The sequence below is a fragment of the Marmota monax genome, unplaced genomic scaffold, assembly GCF_021218885.2.
Source record: "Marmota monax isolate L192 unplaced genomic scaffold, Marmota_monax_Labrador192_F-V1.1 WCK01_AAM20220418_F8-fsc00007, whole genome shotgun sequence".
NCBI classification, from domain to species: domain Eukaryota; kingdom Metazoa; phylum Chordata; class Mammalia; order Rodentia; family Sciuridae; genus Marmota; species Marmota monax.
The window spans coordinates 11,409,710-11,432,106 of NW_026692781.1; the positions used below are offsets into that span (position 1 = coordinate 11,409,710).

Genomic DNA, 22,397 nt, shown 5'->3' on the forward strand with positions numbered 1-22,397 from the left:
AAAAGGATAAATAAAAACAGGAGAGAAGAAAACAGGGGTCTGAGTGAGATTAACAAGAAAGCAGATATGACACAACTTGCTTTGCGCTGGCACCGCTGGAGAAAAGCTAGATAAATAATGGTGTGCAATTTTGGTAGCATCAGGGGAGGAACTTAAGTCCCAACAATTTCTAAACTTTCCCCTGTGCTCCCCCTATAGGGGAAGAAGTGGAATTTCTCCACTCCTGGTTGGCCAGTTATGCAGGATGGATTTCCTTTCCTCCTTGAGATTAGGAGTGGGGCCACGGTCACCCCAGAATGAGAAGTATAGTGGGAACTAGAGGACTCACATGAAACTCACTATTCACTGGTCCTCCAAGAAAGAGGAGAGGATTATCACCTTGGTAGATATGGGTCTGAGTCTACACTAATCCACAGCAACCCAAAATATTTTCTGAGGGTCCTGCACAGTTATTGATAGGTATGGAGGTGAAACCATCAGAGTAAAACAGTTACTGTTATATCTAGGAATTGGGAGAGTGCCCTTGCCACTCCTTATTTGGTACTAATTTCCACAGTTCCTAAAAACATTTTAAGAATTAATATTTTTATATATTTATTTTTTAGTTGTAGATGAACACAATATCTTTATTTTATTTTATGTGGTGCTGAGAATCAAACCCAGGGCCTCACACATGCTAGGCAAGTGCTCTACCACTGAGCCACAACTCCAGCCCCTTGATATTTTATTAGAAGAGGCATTACAGACCTCTGTGGAAGAAATTTTGACTCACCTGGTAAGTGTGAGGATGGAAAGCACTGCAGGAGTCTGCTAGACTTTCCACCACTAGATGGGTGATAAATAGCAGGTAGTACAAGCTTCAGGTGAAGGTGCTGGAATTGGTACAACCATAAAAGTATTAGAGCAGATTAGGATATTTTGATTTTCCCATAGAGCCTTCAGTAACCAGTCTGGCTGGCCAATAACCAGATACAACTTGGAGAATGCAGACTCATTCTTAGGATAGAAAGCAGTAGATAATCCCCACAGATATTCTCTGGCTCTATTATAGCAATGATATCATGCTAACAGGTGAAAATCATACTTTCTTACAGAACACAGTAAAGTGACTGTGCATTCATCTATGCATGAGGAGATGGGGATGTCAACCCCAGCAAGATTCATGGCCTTGGACCATCCATGAAGTTCGTAGGTTTTGGCTGGATTCAGTAAGACCTTTTTGATTCTGGACACAGTGCAAGATATATGTGCCCAGAATATCCGTCCCATACAGCAAAGAATTTGATAGCCTATGTGCAGGCTCTGGGCACCTCCTTTCTAGGCATGTGATGCAGTTAGATTTCACCAGTACAGCACATGGCATGAGTTGGGTTCTCTGGCAAAAACAAGTACATACTTCTAGATTTTTGGTCAAGGCACTGGAAGGGAGCGGAAGGAAACTAGACACACCCCTTTAGAACAAAAGTTTCTAACAGCATACAATACCCTGATCCAGGTGGAACCACTGACCAAGACTTTACTCATCACAGTGCAAATCGGCCAAACTATGAGGGATTGGTGGACGGCCTATTTCATTGACTTCAATTACTGTAGCACAGACCCCTACTCTAAGTAAGTGGCATGCACATTTACAATAATGCAACGTCCTTTTCAATAATTTATTGACTCCCAAGCTGTGGATGGTGCTAGACCCAGTTACCTATGAAACGGTCTCACCACGTTCTGTGTTTACCCCAGCGCCTCTCTCACAGGGCAAGATTGGTGGTCCTAAATCTGAAAATGTTTAGTATCCAAATTGGCCCAGCAGGGGGAGCTCGAGTGTCTGGACTGCTGCTGCAGTACAATCCACCACAGATACTATCTGGTTTAAGGCCGAAAACCAGAGTGGATGGAGGGCAGTGCCGCAGTCTGGCTGGGCACAAAATAACCTAGCCGCCACACAGCCTTGTAGGTTCAAACAGCAACCTTTATTCCCGAACTCTCACCAGCCCTCTACACACACTTCCCGGGAACACACTGCCTCCAGTGGGCTCCGAGTGCCAATTCTCCCAGAACCCCGCGAGAACTCAACCCTGTGGGAACTCCAAAGCAGCGGGAGCCCGGGGCAGCAGGATCCACCCTAATCCCAGCAGGATCTGCCCTAATCCTGGAGCCACCTATTCCCAACAGGATCCACCCTAATCCCGGAGCAGGGTCACCTTTCAACCATTCCCTCTGGCAAAAATGCCAGGTGTCATTCTGACTAAACTGTGGCTCTCAACAGGGCAGAATGACAGCGGTATGGCCAGTAGGAGTTCAAGGCTGCTGGTTGTTTGTATTGACAACTGAGCAGCCTTCTGAGGATTTACTTTGTATATGGTACAACGGCAAGAGAGATAATGGTCTACTAGCATCATGCAAGCCTTTCCTAGCAAGAGAGAGTTATTGAAACTCCCACCATTAAAGATCCTAAGAAGTTAAGTGTGATGTATGGGTACCCATACCAGATTAACACTGACCTGTACATTCCACCAGCACTTCACCCATTCCACAGTACAATCTTCTAGGATTGAGCCTAAGCACATATTTTATCATAGCATTCATCTGCCATGTAACCACCAGGTAGCAAGATTGGTGAGGAGAAAGCACCACTTATTATAGCAAAAGATGTGAGCCCTATAAGGCTCCACTGGGAGTTCAAGGGACTCGTTCCCTCCCAATGGGTTGGCTGTTCCTCACTACAATGTGAGAAATGAATGGAAAAATAAATGTTTAGTTGGGACTAAAATGTTTAATCCAGCCCTCCTAAACTGGCCCCTGTTGTTCCTGTTGGACGCTGTACCAGTGGCCATGACTTAGGACCTGAGTGGGCTAAAGGAAACACCTCTAGGTGTTACAGGTGGCTTCTTGATCTGGCATACCATAGTACCATTGGTTTTAGAATCACTCGTGGATCCTGTCCTGTGTGATATGCTCCATGGCATCAGCCCCCAACTACTGTCATGTTGTCTAACAGGGATGATGCCACCAGTGTTGTTTAGCTGGATGATACAAATTTCCTTTATAAATACCAACTAAACATTTATTTTTCCATCCGTAGCTGCAGGATTTTTATTGTTCTTGTTTGCTATTTTTCCTAGAACCCATGCTGTTATCAAGACAAAATGTTATATGTATAACTCAAATGTCATATGTCTATGTCACATATGAAAACCCAGATTAATGCTTTATCTGATCCTGTCTCTCCTATAGTAAACAAAGTAGGCCATTGGTTTGACTTCTGGGTCTCCCGGTAGCAAAGATTTATATTATTTGCATAATTGTTCTGTCTTTTTCCATGCATGGGGCCTCTACTGCAGCTAAAGACTTTCTTACAGGTCCCACAAATGGTCTCACAGCTTGCCATGCTACAAAGTGCTAAAACCCTTCACAGGCTCAGGTCTTAGGGTAGAAGGGAGAGAGGTCCCTGAGATTTTAAGAGCTGGTTAGCAGGAGTGCAATGTATGGATTCAGCTTGACGTGGCTGAAGCATCTTCAGTCATAACCACCATGACTGCCCCTAAGTAACCCTGGTCAGTTTTCCCTGTCTAGTTTCCCAGTAAACTATAAATAAACAAAACCATACTGTGGTATGTGGAGCTTTAGGACCTGACCCTGCGCATGACTGTTTCATATTAGCTCGAGATAAACCAGGTACAGTCCTGCTTGGATGAAATCAATTTTTTCCTAACCACTTCACATTTATTTTCTTTCTATTTTTCTTTTTTCTTTGTTGCAGTGCTGGGGATCCAACATAGGATCTTGTGCACTCTAAGCGAGTGTACTACCACTGAGCTATATCCCTAGCCTCTGTCCTGAATAGCTATATACAAAGTCAATGCAAAGGATTTAAAATATAATACTACATTATTTTCAAATATGCAAAATTACTTATTTGCTAGGATGACAGTATGCTTAAAAAAAGAAAAGTAAAAGATGTACATTAAAAAAAAATAGGAGTGTGGGTATAGCTTGGTGGTAGAACACTTAGTGCATGCAAAGTCTTGGTTTGATCATTTTATGTCCAAGACTGGAAAAAAAAAGAACTGAATAAAATTACTCTAAAATATTAATAATGATTATGTTTGGGTGCTGAAATTCTTAATAATGTTTTTCTTTTCTCTTGTTCACAAGTTTCTTTATTGATCATGCATCATTTTTATTATGAAAAAATTAATAACATGTAAAAAAGAGGACATGTCTTGCATTATAGGTATCTGTGTAAATGTTTGATTTCACTTTCCAAATTGTGAAAGTAAAAACCAAAGTCTTTCGCAACTTTCTTTCACAGCACCTGGTACACAGGATCTTGTACCTACCAGATGCTGAGAAAACATTTGTTGAATGAATGCCAAAACCTAGCTCCTTTACCATATGCTATCTTGTCTGAAATTCCCATACTTGATCCTTGAACTTCTTTGGATCAAGGCAATAAAGGCTCCTGATAAACCAACAGTATGTTTTCTAAGAAATGTAATATTAATTAGAGACATTATTTTATCAAAATAGCAAGTCTGCCTTCTTGTAAATTGCAGCCGAAATGGGACAGGGAAAAGAAAAACAAATTTTTCTGAGGGGACAGAATAGAAGTTAGTGATTTTCAATAATAAAGAAAGGAAGCCTTGGGGGTAGGTTTTGTTCAAACTGTTTGCCCCTGCTGTTCTGATATATGCTCCACCCACAGAGTGTTGAGGAGGGAATGGGGAACACACATAGAGAGAGTCTACTTGTCAGATGTTGCATCTGAGTGAAGTACCATGGTAGACAACCCAGGGAAAAACATGGTATTTTATTGCCCTAAAGAATTTCATCTATTTTTGTATCTATTGGTAATAGTTTTGTATCTATTTGGTAATAGTTTTGTATATATTCAGAAACTCACTTTGGCATTCCTGATCTTTGTACATGTATGCGTGTATGTATTTATATGTGTATGTATATATATACACACACACCAGTCAATACAATCCTGATTTTTTTTTTTTTTTTTTGGAGGGGGGCTGGTTACCAGGGATTGAACTCAGGGGCACTCAACCACTGAGCCACATCCACAGCCCTATTTTGTATTTTATTTAGAGACAGGGTCTCATTGAGTTGCTTAGAGCCTCTCTATTGTTGAGGTGGCAATCTTCCTGCCTCAGCCTCCTGAGCTGCTGGGATTACAAGTGTGGGCCACCGTACCCAGCTTGAACTGATCTTAATACCTTACTGAGTTCCTCATTACCGAGTTAGTAAATCTTTTACACATCTTCATTTTATGAAAAATTTTATTGCATGAAAATTATGTCTTAACCTTTTCAAAATTATGTTAGTACCATAGATGTTTCTAGGAACATTTTTATTCATCAGAGAATTCCAAAATTAAAGTCTCAACTTTCCAAAGAATATCATTCCACTTTCAAAATAATATCAGCTTTGTAATAAATCTAATTTTCCTAAATTAAAATAGGAAAAGTTCTCTATAGAACTTCCAAGGAAGTTTTGAAAAGAAGACATTGTCAGTTGCTTTAAAATCAGATCTTTAAATAAAAAGAAACTAAAAGCAGACAGATCAGAAGAGTATGAAGAGAACAAAATTTAAAAATGATCAATGCCAAAGATCTATGATTTTAATACCAATCCTGGGCAAAGGTCAACAGTTGCAATTAGTTATATAGATGATTTGTGAGCACTCACAAAAAAAAAAAAAAGATTGATCATTAGCTTAGAGTTATTAGTGAGGCAAGAATTACTGTGGAGCCTGATCCATATAACCACCCTGTTAACATAAAGTAGGAATTCAATAAATACTTGTTTGGTTGATCCATATGCAAAAATGTTCTTTTATCCCCCAAATCATTTACATTGCTCCCTTAAAAGTTTATAGTCAAGGGCTGCGATTGTAGCTCAGTTGCAGAGCACTCACTTCGAATGTGGGAGGTACTGGGTCCAATCCTCAGCACCATATAAAAATAAAGTAAAGGTATTGTGTCCATCTACAACTAAAAATAAATAAAGAAATATATATATAAATTTTTAGTCAAGCATCCCAGTATCCTTTCTCTTAAAAAAAAAAAAAAGATGCATCAAGTAGAATAAAATGTAATTTGATCCATACTGTATTTTGTTTCCTGAATATTTTATAATTAAAGTATACAGTGACTTAAAAGTCAGTGGAATAAAGCAGATCTTAATTGGTACTATTATTTACTCTAGATAAAATTCTAGGTAATATTTGTCTTTGCTGTCCCTTTTTTTGCCGTCAGCACCCCCTTGTGCCAGAGATCCCTTCCTGGGGCTTCTCCTGATGTGCAGGAATCTCCCTATCCAGGTTTGTCATTTCCACTGATTTCCAATACTGTCATCTATAATCTTCCACCTTTGTCTTACTTTCCATATTGTTTCCCTAGGTACAGAAATGTTGGGGTCTCTGCCTCTCTCCTACTTTCCCTTTTTGCTTGCACCCAACCCAGCCACCAAAGGGAAATAAATTTCAGTGATTGTTCTGAGCCCAAGTTAGGCCAAGTTTACTGTTGAGCAGAATCACTGTGTTGGTTAAAGTTCATAATCTTCCTTCAGTTTCCCATGGCACTAGCTCGGTCTAGATTAATCAGGAACCTCATTCAGGTTCCCAACCATCTCTCTGCATGGTCTTTCATGTAGCAAATCAGATAATAAGATCTCAAAGCAAGTTTGAGAACAGAATTGTCCACAAACCCAAAGAATCTAACCCCAGTTTTTATTGAACCCTTGTTATGGTTTAGATATTAGGTGTCCCCCAAAAGCTCATGTTGAAAGGATAAAAGAAACTGAAGTTAAAATATAAAGGACCAGCTATTGTAAAGTTTCTAAACTGCACTCAGAACCTGAAATTCCTGTGGCAGTTAAGACAATTCCCGGAACTGCCCATTAGATATGTGTCGAAATCCCCCCTGACCACTTAGTTGCTTAACAATCTGGACCCTGTGCAGCTCGGCACGTAGGCACCTCAGGGCCCAAACCAATCAGTTTGAATGTATCCCCCTCCTTAGGACTGACCTATCACTCTCGCCCGACCTGTTCCAGCCAATGAATGTGCTAATCATGTTTGAGAATTGTTGTTTGATTTTCCCGCGCTTCATGATGATTTGCTCTGATGTATGCAAAGCCCCCGCCCTCTCCAAAAAGTGTACTTAAGCACCGCTTAACCCCTTCTCGGGGCTCTTGGCCGCTCTCCCTTCTTGAGTGAGCACGGAGCCCCAGCGCGCTGGATTTTCAATAAACCCCCTTTTGCTGTTGCATGAGTCGGTCTCTTGGTGGTCTCTTCCTCCATCGTTCGCCAGTCCCTTACAATGTGTGAGACAATGCAAGAATGTTCAGAGGTGAAATTATTGGGTTATGAGAGCCTTAACCCAATCAATGAATTAATCCCCTGATGGGGATTAACTAAGTGGTAAGTGTGTAGGGTGTGGCTGAATGAGAGGGGAATTGGGGTCCTGCCTTTGGGGTATATATTTTATATATAGTGAGTCTATCTCTGCTTCCTGATCATGTCCTGAGCCACTTCCGTCCACCACATTCCTCCACCATGATGTTCTGCCTCACCTAAAGCCCCACAGAATGGAGCCAGCTGTCTAAGGACTGAGACCTCCAATAAACTGAGACCCTAAATAAACTATTCCTCCTCTAAAACTGTTCTTATCCATCTTTTAGGCAAAAGAGAGGAAAGAAAAAAAAAGCTGACTAAAATAACCCTTTTCACCAACAGTCTCAGGAGAAGACTTTTAAAGCTAAACAAATGCAAAAGTGGGGGTGGGGAACTGTCTTTATTTTTGGAGTGACCCCCTTAAGTCGATAGTAAAGTAGCTTGTGGGAAACTGATAAAAACTTAAAACAGAAGGGAGCATGCTCATTTTATATCAAAGGCTACATCTCCACTGTTTGCCAATTATTTTCTTTTTTTGTTATTATTTTTTAAATAAAGACTACTTAAAAAAAAAACTACCAAAGGAAATTAATCTAAAAACTCAAATGTTATGTTTTACTTAGTAATAACAAGTCAAATATTCACAAAAACCTTTCTCTGCAAAGATACTTGGTTAGTGCTGGAAATTTGTCTGGGAATGGAGTGAAGAGGAAGCCACGATACATATATAGATACATAACAATAATCTACTGATATGTCTTTCTTTAACCTGTAAACTGATAGACTGATGAACTGAAGGAAAATAAGAAGCACAAACAAATATTCTGTTATTGAAACAAAGTACAAGTAGGATGGGAAGGGCCGGAAGTGCGTCTCAGTCAAGGACCTCCACTGATAATCACTAATTCAAGAATACCCTACATGGCCAGTGCTTTCATGAAAATGCTTTTATTGTTTTATAACTGCTGTGAAGATTTTTAAAAGATAAAAGGGATAAGATATGTAAATGTGGAGTTTTAAGTTAGACTTTGCCCATGTTTAGCAATTAGACTTTAGTCAAATTTCTCAACTGACAAAGAGGAGATTAATTTTGACTGATTTGGGAGGAAATGATAACAGTTATGAAGCACTGCGTCACTAAATATCAGCATGGTCACGATTTAGTAGTTTTATTTTTGCTTTTATAATTAAATGTAAATGAAAGTTTACATTTCTTCTGTTGCTTTTTGAAGGACAATTTTTATTATTTTTATGTACAGAAAACTGAAGAGTGTATATTAACCAAGTTGAGTGGGTGAGATCTTTAGCCTCTTCTTGGAACATTTAATTTCTTCTCTTTTTCTTTCTTTTTTTTTTTTTTTTTTTTTTTTGGTGCTGGGCCTTGAACGTGCAAAGCAGGTACTCTATCACTGAGCTATATTCTCAGCTCTAGAAACATTAAATTTCTTACTTCTGAAAACATGACAGTGCTTTCTCAGCATGGTGATGCTAGCCAAGGCCTGATGAGTCTTCCTAAGGTTGCCCACAAGAGACTGAGTGGACAAGCCCATTTAAAGGAAGGACACCTCTGAAAACATCAACATATGGTTCAGATCAAAAAGATTGTGACATTTTGGGCTAGGTTGTAGCTCAGTGGTGGAGCACTTGCTTAGCATGTGTGAAGCACTGGGTTCGATCCTCAGCACCACATTAAATAAACAAACAAACAAATAAAAGGTATTATGTACATCTACAACTAAAACAAAACATTTTTTAAAAAGATTGTGACCTTTCATCTCAACATAAACCATTTAAACGTAGGCAGAATGAGCAGAATATCTTTCCAATGCCTCAAACTCAAACCCGTGCCTCAAAACATTCTGGCTCCTCACCCTCCTTGCCCCTCTTATTTCTGCACTCTCTTGTGAGTTAATAGTGTCATCATTCACTCAGTTGCAGAAACCTCAACTTCTACCTCTATTTAGTCAGTTGCTGACTCTTGTAAACTCTCTCTTGAAACCTCCGTTTCGGGGGCTGGGGATGTGGCTCAAGCAGTAGCGCCCCTTGCATGTGTGCACCACATACAAACAAAGATGTGTCCGCCGAAAACTAAGAAAAATAAATATTTTTTAAAAAGAAACCTCTGTTTCTTATTTTTCTACATCCAACAACTTGGATATACAACCTATAATATCTGGATATATAAACTTATAATATTTTTTCAGTCTTTAGAAATTTTTCTTCATTTCTATTTTCCTTCCCTTCACAAATTACTTTTAAATTTCATGATTTTATAGAATTCAATTATTTAAATTCAAGCAGAACTTTTTATACTAGATAGTGAGTTCTCAATAAATCATACTTGAATAAAATTAAACTCTTTAATTTTACTCCTAGATCAACAAAAATGTACAGGTTAGATATATGAATGTTAAATAAGGACCCAAATTATATTTTGCCTGTATGCTTAATTCACTTATTCCTAGGATATTTCAATTCAATATTACTCTAAAGTGAATTATCTCAGTTTTTTACTCTTGTGTAAATTATAGCATGACTTTCAATTTAATATGTGTCTATTTATTCACTCCTAGATTTTCATCTAGATTATCAAGAAGTCTTCTTTCCAGCACAAATGTTTACTTGTGTGTGTATGTGTGTGTGTGTGGTGCTGGGAATTGAACCTAGAGATCCTCAACTACTCAACCACACCGCCAGCTCCTTTTATTCTATTTTGAGATAGGTCTAGCTAAACTGCTAAGGCTGGCCTCAAAATCGCAAGCCTCGAGATTTGTTGGAATTACAGGTGTGTACCACAACATCCAGCTCAAGGTGAAACTTATATCCAAGCATTATATTCAAAACCATATTGAAACAATTATTTATTATGCATTCCATTTGAAGATACTAGTATAAAAATAGGTCTTGATTAGTTACCTCTAAGACCTGATATACCCTCCAGACTTTTTATTTTCTTGTTCATCTCAATGGGCTTTTTAGTCTAGTTTACTAAAAAACACAGTCCAAGGGAGATTGAGTGCTCTTGCTTTATATGGTAGATGTAAACCCAGAACAGGGAGAATGAGGAAGAAGAAAAAAAAAAAAGGAGTGGCAGAAAGGATAGGAAGCAATGCACAGCTAAGCCACAGGAGAAATCGCTATAGGGGCAGCTAGTCAATAAGGAGGAAAGAGGGTGATTGACTTGCCACATTCCCTCTGACTCCAATTTCTACTAGTCAAAGTACAGCTCCAGTGTAGTTAACACCCCAGTCTTTTGCATTGCATCATCCAGATACTTTGGCAATCATTTGAGAAACTGGATACTGTGCTCTTTGGTATCGTGTTTCATCAAAGTCCCAAGGTGATAAGAGGAGCTAGGAACTCCAAGTGGGTGACTGGCACAGAAGCAGCAAAGAGGAACCAACATCCTGAGCCAGGGCTGAAGGGCAGAGGAAATCTGAGGATGTATATAAGACATCTCCATTATATATAAGTGCCTACCATAAAGTTCAGAAGACAGGATAAACATCTATCCCCAACTGTCTCTGGATTCTTTCTCAGAATTCTCAAAGGCAGCATGATATATTTGCTATTGCAATCAAATGAGGAGGCCTCCCCACTATTCGCCAGCTTTCGTTCTAGGATCATTTAACAAGAATCTTTGCTCACCTAAATGGAATTGCATTATAGTATATTGAGATAAAGAGGATGGGGATATAGCTCAGTTGGTAGAGTGCTTGCCTTGCATGCACAAGGCATGCACAAGTCCCTGGGTTCAATCCCCAGCACCTAAAAAAAAAAAAAAAAGGAATCCCTTCTGGCTGGCTATGCCTTATAGGGATGAGCAATGAAAACTAGCTTCTCTCCTAGCCAATCCCTAAAAAACAAATGCCAAATGTCTTCTTTGATATAAGGAGAGTAACCAAGAACAGAGTAGGGACGAAGAGCATGAGAAGAAGATTAACATTAAACAGGGATGAGAGGTGGGAGGGAAAGGGAGAGAGAAGGGAAATTGCATGGAAATGGAAGGAGACCCTCAGGGTTATACAGTGGAGGGGGTAGAGAGAGAGGAGGGGAGGGGAGGGGAGAGGTGGGGAGGGGGGAGGGTGGATGATGGGAAAGGCAGCGGAGCACAACAGACACTAGTATGGCAATATGTAAATCAATGGATGTGTAACTGATGTGATTCTGCAATCTGTGTATGGGGTGAAGGTGGGAGTTCATAACCCACTTGAATCAAAGTGTGGAATATGATATGTCAAGAACTATGTAATGTTTTGAACAACCAACAATAAAAAATTTAAAAAAAAACTAGCTTCTCTCTATCCCATGTAATCCATAATATATAAATAACCTAAGGCTTAAATAAATAACATATTCTGTGATAATTACATACATTTATCAAATAATTAAATGTGCAGCTTCCACAAGTGGAATATTGGCAAATATCTCCTTAAAAGAACCATGACAACAATTCATTTCAGTTTCTCTGTTCAATGACAACTTTCACTGTAGGTCCCTTTGAGAATGGAATAAGCCAATTCTAATCTCATCCAGGGAAACAGGTAACATTTGCCAGACATGAAAGCATGAGTGAATTGGGGCCCTGACTAAAGGCTGCCCCCAACCTTCTCTTTCCACCTTCTGCTCAGAGGGGCCTCTGGAATATTTGTGTGGACACTCCAGCCCATTTACTTAAGGGATATACTACCAGGAGTGGTACACCTTAGGGAGGACAGATATAGAGAAGGGATATGACAGGCTCTGATGTGTTTTCCAGGCTATTTGGGCAAAGCATTCAGGGATCACAGAAAACCAGAGTCCCATCTATAAGAAGAGTTGTCCTAAGAAAATCACAAAATTGTATATCTTGTTGTAAGTAGTTGAGAGCAATGGACTCAGCTCTGTTCCTTTTCATGAGTTTCTAGGAGTTATTTATTACTGCTTATCACCTGTAGATGACATATGGGCATTTGGGAGTAAATGGTTACATAGATTTCTTATGAGAGATCAAAGTCTTTGTTGTATAGCATTTTGTTTTATTATTCTATTATGTAGCCAAGGAATTGATCATTGACATTCAATAGCTTAGATTGCAAAGCTTATTTTGAGCAAAGAAATGTCAAAGAGGAATGGGGTAAATATGTTAAGAATTATATGCTGCTAGATTACTAGGTGATAATTATAGCTTCACTTTATTTATTATTATCAGTAGTAGTAGCAGTAGTACCAAGGATTGAACCCAGGGGCAGGCACTTAACCACTGAGCCATATCCTCAGTCCTTTTTATTTTTTATTTGGGAAAGGGTCTTGCTAAGTTGCTTAGGGCCTCCCTAAGTTGCTGGAGCTGTCCTTAAACTTCTGGTCCTCCTGCCTTAGCCTCCAAAGTCACTGGGATTATAGGCGTGTGCTACCACACCCAGCTATAGTTGTACTTTAAATTATGTATTGTGAAATACCTGCTTTGTTTTTCTGGTGGTGGTGGTGGAGGGGGTTGTCAGAAAGAGAAGATGTGAAAATTTAGCCAATCACCCAACTTAATTTCTCAGGGAAAGCCCCTGAAAATACTTCATTCTCCTGGCATAAAAATATATTATTTTGATTACAATCTATGCCATGTTGCTTTTTAATCTGAGAGATTTATTGTCTCTTGTGAGAAAGTAACCAGTGATATATTTTATACTCCTCAACTCACACATCTAATTAGATGAGCAAAACACAATTAACATCTAAATTTCACACTATTTTGGAAAGGAAAAAAAAATCTTTGCTGAAAGCCAGTCCTGCATTTTAAGAAACAAATTGCCGATAGTAGGAAGAACCAAATGGGGAAAGGTTTGAAGCACAACTATAAGCCTGTAAGGATTGTAAGGTCACCTGAGGAGAAAATGGCCCCTGTATAAGTGCCCGGCAATGCCCTGCCTCTGAAAGTACAGCAACCCCATATGGAGAGTTTCGTTATGAAACTGCTAATAAAAGAAAGAATTCAATATTACACCTTAAATTTTTTATAGCATTTTACTCAAAGGGCACTGGGCTAGTTATTGCCTTCATTTCAGAAAACTGAAACTTATACTGGATAGCTGTTGCCTTCATCTGCAGAGGCCCAGGGATGCCCTAAGCTGGTGCTATTGCGATTCAGGGTGGCAAGGCAGAGAAGAAAGACCTGGGCAAATTGCTTACAGAGTGAGATTTTATCTCACACTATCTCTGTTTATAGTGTTCTCTTCTTGTCTTTTATTATCCATATTATCATAAGCAAATTACTTAGCTTCTCTCACTCAGTGTCCTGGTCTCTTAGGTGGAGATACTAGACCTATCTATGGTAAATAAAAGGATTAACTGAAATAATGTATATAAACACCATGACAACCAGTAGGCTCCTAATTTAAGTGTCTACCTTTTAAATATAAGTGGAAACGGGAAGCTACATCCTTCCTACCTTGTTGCTTTTTTTGCCTAGAAATTCAAACTCACAGGACAGGAAACAACCCAGAGTCTAATGTTGGAATTGACAGAGAGCCAGGAAGTGATGATGGCTGCTCTAATCTTCCCTGAGAATTACTTGCCTCCAGCAAAACAGGTTCTCAAGGGAATGAGCAGGAAATTTTGTTTTCAGTTTTAGATATCTTTTTTTTTTTTTTTTTTTTGGTACCAGGGAATGAACTCAGGAGCACTCGATCACTGAGCCACATCCCCAGCCCTATTTTGTATTTTATTTAGAGACGGAGTCTCACTGAGTTGTTTACTTCCTTGTTTTTTGCTGAAGCTGGCTTTTTTTTTTAATATTTATTTTTTAGGTATAGGTGGACACAATGTCTTTATTTTACTTTATGTGGTGCTGAGGATCAAACCCAGTGCCTCACGAATGCCAGGCAGCCGCTCTACCTCTGAGCCACAACCCCAGCCCGAGGCTGGCTTTTAACTTATGATCCTCTGTTCTCATTCTTGCCAGCTGCTGGGATTACAGACGTGCAGCACCACACCCAGTTTAAACACCTTTTTTTAGAAACACTCTTTGCTCCACACATTAAAAAATACTTTAGAGGCCACAGTTGTAACTCAGTGGTAGAGCTCTTGCCTAGCACGTGTGAGGCACTGGGTTCAATCCTCAGCACCACATAAAAATAAATGAAGTAAAGGCATTGTGCCCATATACAACTAAGGAGAGAGAGAGAGAGAGAGAGAGAACTGCTTTAATGACACCATGGGTCTTACTTGTACATGTAAAAAAAGTATTGGCTAGAATGTGATGTTCTTGGCAACTAAAAATAGAATGGTTTCTCTCCTTTACAGCACTATGCTGAAAAGCTTTTTTCAGTTCTCAAAGGTGTGTGGTCACTAAAATATGAACACTGAAGTGTTAGACACAAAACATTAGTTTGAGGATTTTAGAACACATACTCCTAATAACTGAGACATTTCCTTATTCAAGAGAGCACTGGAACTATTTAATGAATATATTATAAAAATTAAAAAAATTATCAGATAAAATAGAGAAAGTACAAAACTAAGACTTTCTATGAAAGGAAAATCTCAGCATCAATGATATATTCAATGTCTATATATAAATATAGATGCTCTACTAAACCATGACTGTAGGAGTGTCATCTACAAGATTGTTTTGCTTGCTATTTCAGAAACCATAAACATGGTCACATTTACTTATTTTATATCTGTGAATATTATGATTCAGGTAGTGAAAATATTTCCTGCACAAATATTCAGGTAATTGCTGGGCACAGTGGTGCACGCCTGTAATCCCAGCGGCTAGGGAGGCTGAGGCAGGAAAATTGCAGGTTCAAAGCCAGCCTCAGCAAAACCAAGGCACAAAGCAATTCAGTGAGACCCTGTCTCTAAATAAAATACAAAATAGGGCTGGAATGTGGCTCAGTGGTCAAGTGCCCATGAGTTCAATCCCCAGTGCCAAAAAAAAAAAAAAAAAATCAGGTAATAATTATAGTGTAAATGAATAAAGATTAATTGATGAAGATGAATTTCATTTCTTTTCCTAATTAGTTCCAGATTTTTCTTTTACTTCCTTTCTTTTTCTCTCTTTCTTTTTTTTTTTGTTTTTGTTTTTGTTTTTGCAACTTTAGTACTATGTTATATCAATAATTCAATGAATAAAATGTGGTATAAATTGTTACAGAGCTGGGGCCTCCTGAGAAACTGAAGCAACACAAAGACTCTCCTTCAAATCCAGATTCTTGCAACCAACTCAGAAAGATTTCAGACATGTCACTCAGAGTAACAGGAATGAGTTTATTGAAGGGACAGCAAAGGGGAAAGGGGACATTCTTTTTTTTTTTTTTTTTTTTGAGAGAGAGAGAGAGAGAGAATTTTAATATTTATTTTTTAGTTTTCGGCGGACACATCTTTGTATGTGGTGCCGAGGATCGAACCCAGGCCGCACGCATGCCAGGCGAGCGTGCTACCACTTGAGCCACATCCCCAGCCCAAGGGGATATTCTTGAGGGAGAAAGTGGGTCCTTTCAGTGAAGAGAGGGACAATGTGCGTCTCCTGCACTCCAGATTTATTTGAAATCTCAGAGAAGTTTCCAGAGAGTCCAATCCAGGTCCACCTCTTGATTTTTGACTGATAGCAAGATGGCATCAGACTTTCATTGCCATGGCAATTCTAGGTCACATTGTGTCCCAACCGGCAGGACACATCAACGTGGGCAGCGAACCTAGATGGGCAGGAATGAAGGGACAAGAGACACCAAAGGATGACAGCAAGACAGGAGTTCTGATCAAGCTGCAAACTTTTATTGTTCACACAGGGGTATTTATATGCTGGGGATGGGGAAGCTCTCTAATCAGCAATTGCTGGATGTGGGTGGTAAAACTGCCAGCTGCAAGATGTCTGATGATCCTGATAACCGTAGGGTGTTCCAGGGAGATAGGTAGCTGCAGGATGTCTCCCAGGGGGCTGTCAGGCTATTCTTTGAAGGAGAATTTCCTTCTAGCCCCTGACATCATTGGCCTATGTTGACCAGTTCTAATTGTATTTTTTTTTTTCTTTTTTGTACTAGGGATTGAACCCAGGGACACTTAAACAATGAGCTACATTCCCATATATATATATATTTGGGAAAACATATAATGGCAGCAGCACCCCAGAGAAAAACCCCAGCATGGCGTCTAACGACCCTCTTTCTCCTCTTTGTTTCTTTCACTGGCGCGAAACGTTCCCGCCGGCGCCAACGTTCAAACCCTGCTGGTGGGAAGCCTTAGCCCCAATTAGAATTAACTTCTTGGGCTCCAGAACTGACATATGGAAGAGCTTGCCAATAAACGGGCGACCTGTTATCTACCTCAGCCCTGCAACCTCTCCTTAGACCTATATAAACACACAGCCTTTTGTAATAAAGCGGAAACCTCTTTGGTGATCTGTGTCGTGTGGTGCGGCATCTTCCAGTCTTACATATATAATATATATTTTATATATATATATATATATATATATATATATATATATATATTTTTTTTTTAGAGAGAGGGTTTCACTGAATTATTGAGGGCCTCACTAAATTGCTGAAGCTGGCTTTGAACTCGTGATCCTCCTGCCTCAGCTTTCAGAGCTGGGATTACAGGTGTACACCACGGCTCCCGGCTCTAACTGGATTCTTTTTTTTTTTTTTGACCCATTACAAACATGTCTACAAGTTTTTATTCTAATATATTTCATAGCAATTTAAAAATAAATATGCATTTTATTCATACTAATAATGCTACTATTATTTTATAAACTGCTTCACAAAATAATTATAAACTTTATATCTATATAGAGTACAACTTTTCTTGAATTGTAAAAGATAAATTTTAATATTCAGCTACATACATAAAACACTTAGAAAAACAACACAATAATGAAGAAATTATAATTCCAACTTTCTGTGCTTTTGAATGAATCTAATATTTCTTCTATGCTCCAATCCTATTACGCTCTATTTCTAGAAATGCAGTGAGATAAACTGGGGACTGGCAATGTGGCTCAATAGTAGAGCACTTGCCTAGCATGCATGAGGCCCTGATCTGATTGCTCACACTGAAAAAAGGAAAAAAGAAAAAGAGAAAGGCATGGAGATACAATGGACTAGTAATTATTCAATACAAGTGCTAATGAAAATCTGATTAAGTCCAAATTTCCCTTAGCTCCTCTGTTAATTTAAATATTGAGTTGAGAAAGCTACAGTATCCACTTAATAAAAAGAAACTGGATTTAACATCTGATACTAAGGATGGTAGTATGCTGAGTAAAGAGGTAAAACTGCTATCTACATCAAATTTCTGAACTAAAAGCTCAATATACAATTAAGGGCTTTCCTGTCTTCTCCAGAGGCAACCTCAGTTACAGAGTTTTTAGCTTCATATGTTAATTTAATTCAACCTGAGTACTGATAAAATGTCCTTCAGTTAAGAGCAGAGGAGGAAAAAGAAATTAAAATCTCCATTTTACATATGGAAATCAATTTCAAATACATCCAACCTCAAGGAACATTGAGATGAAGAGATTCCTAACTTACAATCTCTCCTACTCTGGCAGTTTAAATTATAGATTGACACAGAACATCAAATTCCTATAATTATTTTTGCTGAGTCTAACTGGATTCTTTTTTTTTTAATTTTAATATTTATTTTTAATATTTGGCAGACACATCTTTGTCTGTATTCGGTGCTGAGGATCGAACCCTGGCCGCACGCATGCCAGGCGAGCGCGCTACCGCTTGAGCCACATCCCCAGCCCCTAACTGGATTCTTAACCATACATTTTTTACAGATTTTTTGGTTACAGGAACTATCCTTATCTCCCAGACTTTCAGGATCAAGCCACAAAAGTCTCCCGGGTTAGTCCCATCAACATTATCTCAAGCCTGCATTTCTGCTACAATTAACAGGTAGTTTGCTGAGCAGTGTGACCTATCCTGTTCACTTAGGCCATGCAGGGCTGCAGGTAAATTGCTTCTTGGAAAAGAAAGCATGTGGGAATCAGCACAATGGGCCCATTTCATAGAATTATTCTCTTAACTTTGTTGTTCCCACCATACTCATCTGTATGCCCCCTAAAATAAATTAATGAGGGAGTTGAGTTACATACTTTCTAAGGTTTCTTTCAGATTTAATATTCTTAATTCAACTATAATTCAATTTCATATATAAAGGAGAAAAACACCATCATAGCAACAATGAATTAATTGAAACATTGATGGTATAGAATCCTTTCCAGTTATCCAAGAAGGTAATTCTTCTTGAATGGGTTTGAATTTACATAAAACTTCATTATTGTAAAAGGAGTTATAGTAACTCAAATTAACTGAGATTCCTAGAGAAAGTTAACAACACACTCAAGGTTGCAGGTTAATCTAATAAAGATTCGTAAAAATTGTCAAATATCAAGAAAGAAAACACTTTAAATAACCATACTGCATTTTATATATCCCTTCTGTTAAAGTGAGCTATTTGCTAAATGGTGTTCTTTAGAACTGTGTGAATTTACAAAACCAGTGATAGGAAGTGAAGTTGAGCTTCATCCCCAGTGAACTGGAAGAATTTTAATCACTTTATCACTTACTTGCCTTATCTGTGGTTCTATGTACTCTTCCATAGAAGGATGTGTAAGGGTAAAAGAAATTGAAGTTAAAGTGTAAAAGTTAAAGTATAAAAGACCGGGCATTGTAAAGTTTCTAAGCTGCAAGGCCTGAGTTAAAATGTAAAGGACCAGGTATTGTTAAGTTCCTATGCTACATGTAAAACCTGAAATTCCTGTAGCTGTTAAGACAATACTCAAACTGCCCAGTAAATATTCCCCCTGACAGCCTGGTTGTTTAATAACTTAGGGCCCTGTGCGATCTTGCATGTAGGCATCACAGGGCCTTAACCAATCAGTTTGAATGTGTACCCTGCTTTAGAACTGACCTATCACCCCCGCCCGACCTGTTCCTGCCAATGAATGAACTAATCATGTTTAGGAGTTGTTGTTTGATTTTCCCGCGGTGTATGATGATTTGTTAAAGGAGACTGTGATGTATGTAAAGTCCCCGCCCTCCCCAAAAAAGTGTACTTAAGCATTGCTCAACCCCTGCTCTGGGCTCTGGGCTGCTCTCCTTTCTTGAGTGAGCACGGAGCCCCAGCATCTCAATAAATCCCACTTGCTTTTGCATGAGCCGGTCTCTTGGTGGTCTCTTCCTTGGACGCTTCGCCGGACCCTTACAGATGGAATTGAGGTAAATAGCCTAGAAAGCTCTAAAATACTCATATGATTCTTAATGAGTGTTTGGTCCTTTTGAAAAATTCTAAATATTTTCCTAAGTTTCGTAGTACACCTAATAAACAGTGTTGAAGATACTATCGTAGAATTTGAATTAAACAGAATTCACAGTTGACATTATAAGCTTGAAGTAAAGAACAGCATATATTAGCATACTCTGAATAAGATACAGGATGTAAACAAGACAAAAATGTATTATCATTCTAAATTCAACATGGTTAATCCTGCCAAGTGGAGATTGTTTGCCTGTATCTTTAAAAAAACAAGAGGAAAAAAAGAGAGAAAAGGACAGTGCTTTTTACTTTGTCTCTAAAACCCCTTTGGGGTTTTGTTTGTTTGTTTAGTATTTATTTCTTCTTAGTTTTCCGTGGACACAACATCTTTGTTTGTATGTGGTGATCGAACCCGGGCCACACACATGCCAGGCGAGCGCGCTACCGCTTGAGCCACATCCCCAGCTCTGTTTGTCTGTTTGTTTAGATACTGGGGTCTAAACCCAAGGGTGCTTCACTACTGAGCTACATCCCTTTCAAACTTTTTCTTTTGATACAGGGTCTTGCTAAATTTCCCAGGCTGGCCTTGATTTTGAGATCCTCATGCCTCAGCATCCCAAATAGCTGGGATCACAGTGTGCACCATACACAAGGCTGCCACAATCCTTTTTTTTTTATGTCAGATTTCTTACCAGTGATTCTATTTTGTTTTCTTATGTATACTTCCAATAACAATCTGAATTGCACTTTATGTTTTAGTTTGGTTTGGTTTGGTGTTTTGCCATGCTGAGGATCCAACCCAAAGCCTCAAGTGCATTTTGTTTTCTACCTGCGTTTTGAGATTGTCATAATTGCTACAAGACTAACTAAAAACACAGATCAACAGAATAACATTGTTTGGATGTAATATTACTCGACTCACCCTGCCGGAGCCACCGGCAGAGACTTGTTCAAGAAGTTGAACAATAGATCGCAAAGAAAAAAATAAAATTTGCCCTGCAGCTCTGGACATAGTCTGAAAGCACAGGCTCAGGTAATTTGGAGGTCCTTGGGGCCAGCCAGCCTGAGCCTGCTCACCTTCAGAGTCTATGTAGCACCAAAAAGGACGCACCTCACAAAAATGCCATGAAAGTTGATGAGCTTTCACTCTATACAGCTCTGAAGGGTCCATGTATTTACATTATATGGAGGAGCCAAGGAGTCAACTCAAGAAAGCATCTCACAGCTTCAACATCATTGCAAGCCATGTAAAGTTGGTGTCAGGAAACACTCCCAAACTAAGCCTAAATGTTAAGTTTGATTCAATGGGGGCTAGACAGCTATGAATATCTCCAAAATGTACCCCCTGGATTCTTTCCAAGACTTGGTATTATTGGTTTTGCTGGCCTTGTTGGACTCCTTTTCAGTAGAGGTTCAAAAATAAAGAAGCTTATGTATGCACCTGGTTTCATGGGATTAGCTGCCTCTATCTATTACCCACAACAAGCCATTGCATTTGCCCAGGTCACTGGGGAGAAATTATTACTGGGGTTGATGAGGCTACATAGTCATAAAAGATTTGCAGAAGGAGAACTTTCAGAAGCTCTCACTTTTGCTTTATAAGCCAGGAAATGTGAAGAATTCACCTGGAAATAAGTAGAAAACTGCATATTCTGCCTATTTTAATCAGTTGCAGGTAAACAATGGAAACTCCAGACAGTACATCAGTATTTCTACAGAAAAGTGGCAGAGAAGTCAGTGTTGAATATAGTAAACTGGACTTTTTCTTCAGGAAAATCTCTAGTAGGCTTTTTCATTATCTTGAGTGATATACTACAAGTGGACTAAGCTGAAATCCTTTCATCTAAAGATAATGTAAAAGGGGGCTGGGGATGTGGCTCAAGTGGTAGCACGCTCGCCTGGCATGCGTTCGGCCCGGTTCGATCCTCAGCACCACATACAAACAAAGATGTTGTGTCCACCAATAACTAAAAAATAAATATTAAAAATTCTCTCTCTCTCTCTCTCTCTCTCTCTCTCTCTCTTTAAAAAAATAAAATAAAAAAATAAAGATAAGTAAAAGCTTTAGAACTCCTCATTCTCATGTCACTATTTATGTACATAATTAAAATCCAAATTCAAAAATAATAATAATATTACTTCACTCAGCCTCTTCCCCATTTGCATCTATCATTTCTGTAGATTTAGGATATTCCATTGCATGAACTGAAAACACAGCTAAAACTAGGCATATTTATTCATCCATGAACTTTTGGAAGAACTATAGGTTATCACCATTTACATCATGCTCATCCACATGGACAAAGAATCATTAAATTCCTATTTTCTGAGCCTAAGGAGACTCCACATGGTTCCATTTTCTCCATTTCATTCTGAATTAATAATAATAATAAAGCATGCCTAAATTTTTTTGAGATTTTATTGTGTCATGTTGTAAGTAACTTATTCCTTATAAGGATCTTTTAAAAACTTAAAAAAAAGTACCAAAAAAATAAATAACCCAAAAAAGAACCAGTCAGTTGAAATCTGACAAATTAAGAGATACAATATACAGATCTGTAATCTAAAGCTCAGTCTTCATCCTTGACACCAATCCAATAACGAAGACAAGATCTTGAGAAAAAAGAAAAATAATGTTTATTGCTTTGCTAGAAAAGGAGAAACACAGTCCCAAAGGCTGTGATTCTGCCCATCAGCACAAATAGGGGTTTTTTATAGAGGTGATTCAGAGAAAATGAGATTAGGGAGG

General features: G+C 38.7%; 1 pseudogene; it reads left to right on the plus strand.

Annotated features, from left to right (window-relative positions):
- LOC124094637 (MICOS complex subunit MIC26-like) overlaps positions 1–21,287 on the plus strand; it is a 109,872-nt pseudogene extending 88,585 nt beyond the window's left edge.
- The last annotated feature ends 1,110 nt before the right edge of the window (positions 21,288–22,397 follow it).